This window comes from Petaurus breviceps, unplaced genomic scaffold (assembly GCF_028583685.1).
Source record: "Petaurus breviceps papuanus isolate PSGF00001 unplaced genomic scaffold, PetGlider_PUasm1.0 179, whole genome shotgun sequence".
In the NCBI taxonomy this organism is placed as follows: Eukaryota; Metazoa; Chordata; class Mammalia; order Diprotodontia; family Petauridae; genus Petaurus; species Petaurus breviceps.
Window position 1 is genome coordinate 4,117,517 of NW_027185779.1, and position 2,178 is coordinate 4,119,694.

General features: G+C 47.1%; 1 pseudogene; it reads left to right on the forward strand.

The window, feature by feature from the left end:
• Positions 1-1,506, forward strand: LOC138160105 (Y-box-binding protein 1 pseudogene; annotated as a pseudogene).
• The last annotated feature ends 672 nt before the right edge of the window (positions 1,507-2,178 follow it).

Genomic DNA, 2,178 nt, shown 5'->3' on the forward strand with positions numbered 1-2,178 from the left:
AAAAATATATGTACAGTTCGATCGGGAGCGGGAGCGGAGAGCGGACCCCGGAGAGCCCTGAGAGCAGCCCCACCGCCGCCGCCGGCCTAGTCACCATCACACCCCGGGAGGAGCCGCCGCTGCCACAGCAGGCCCCAGTCACCATCACCGCAACAATGAGCAGCGAGGCCGAGACCCAGCAGCCGCCCACCGCCCCCGCCCTCAGCACCGCCCATACCAAGCCCGGCATCACCGGCAGCGGCGGAGGGAGCGGCGGTCCCGGCGGCCTCACATCTGCAGCGCCTGCCGGCGGGGACAAGAAGGTCATCGCAACGAAGGTTTTGGGAACAGTAAAATGGTTCAATGTAAGAAACGGCTATGGTTTCATCAACAGGAATGACACCAAGGAAGATGTATTTGTACACCAGACTGCCATAAAGAAGAATAACCCCAGCAAGTACCTTCGCAGTGTAGGAGAAGGAGAGACTGTGGTGTTTGTTGTTGCTGAAGGAGAAAAGGGTGCGGGGGCAGCTAACGTTACAGGGCCTGGTGGTGTTCCAGTTCAAGGCAGTAAATATGCAGCCGACTGTAACCATTACAGACATTATCCACGTCATAGGGGCCCTCCACGGAACTACCAGCAGAATTACCAGAACAGTGAGAGTGGAGAGAAGAACGAGGGGTCAGAGAGTGCTCCAGGCCAGCCCCAACAGCGCCGTCCCTTCCCACCTTACGACATGCGGAGACCCTATGGGCGTCGACCACAGTATTCCAACCCTCCTGTACAGGGAGAAGTAATGGAGGGTGCTGACAACCAGGGTGCAGGAGAACAAGGTAGACCAGTGAGACAGAATATGTATCGGGGTTATAGACCAAGATACCGCAGGGGCCGGCCCTCCTCGTCAAAGACAACCTAGAGAGGAAGGTAATGAAGAAGACAAAGAGAACCAAGGAGATGAGACCCAGGGTCAGCAGCCACCTCAACGTCGGTACCGCCGTAACTTCAATTACCGACGCAGACGCCCAGAGAACCCTAAACCACAAGATGGCAAAGAGACAAAAGCAGCCGAACCACCAGCTGAGAATACGTCTGCTCCCGAGGCTGAGCAGGGCGGGGCTGAGTAAATGCCGGCTTACCATCTCTACCATCATCCGGTTTAGTCATCATACAAGAAGAAAGAATATGAAATTCCAGCAATAATAAGAAATGAACAAAAGATTTGGAACGGAAGACCTAAGTGCTTGCTTTTTGCTGTTGACCAGATAACTAGAACTCTCTGCATTATCTATGCAGCATATATATATTTATTATTTTTACCTAAAGAAGTCTCTTTTTGGGAATGACAAACATGTTTTTTAAAAAGCCTGGTTTTCTCAATACACCTTTAAAGGTTTTTAAATTGTTTCATATCTGGTCAAGTTGAGATTTTTAAGAACCTCATTTTTAATTTGTATAAAAGTACACCTGATTTTTTCAAAAATCCACAAACTGCAAGCACCTGTTAATAAAGGTCTTTAAATAATAAATATATATATGTACCCATTTCTATTATCGGCACTTAAGTAGGAACCTTGTTTTTAATAGAAATCTAAAATTAAGTACAAGTAATTACATATTGTTGAAAAGTTAGTTCATCCTTGTGAACTGATTCTCTTCCCCATTCCCACCCACCAATTTCTATGCAGCAAAACAGAGAGGCAGTGTCTGGTAGTGGTTAAACAGCTGGCCTCAGAACCAGGATAACCTGGGTTTCAGTTCAGCCTCTGACTTAGACTGGAAGTGTGATTCTGGGCAAGAGACTTAAATCTCTTGATGTGGGCAGCTCTCTAAGATGATAAGTCAAAGGGAGGATGAAGAGCTGAAGTGGTAGAGAGGCCTAGCTTACCAGGGAGTTCCCTTTGCAAGTAAAAGTAAAATCACAGGTCTAGTCTGTTCCTAGGCAAATTATTTAGGCCAGCTGTCTCAGTTCTTTCCAGTTTAAAAATATGGTGATTCTATTTGTCACTATCACAAAATTAGGCACTTTTTTGGTGACAATGAGGAAGGGAAGTGTTGGGAAGGGAGAAGAATAGCACAACTGCAGCAGAGCATGTTGGGGAGTATTTAACATTTATTAAATAGAATCCAAGAGCCCAGGAAGATACTCTTGGGTCTGGCTTAACTCCATACCATTTATAAAACCGGGAGAACCTGATTCA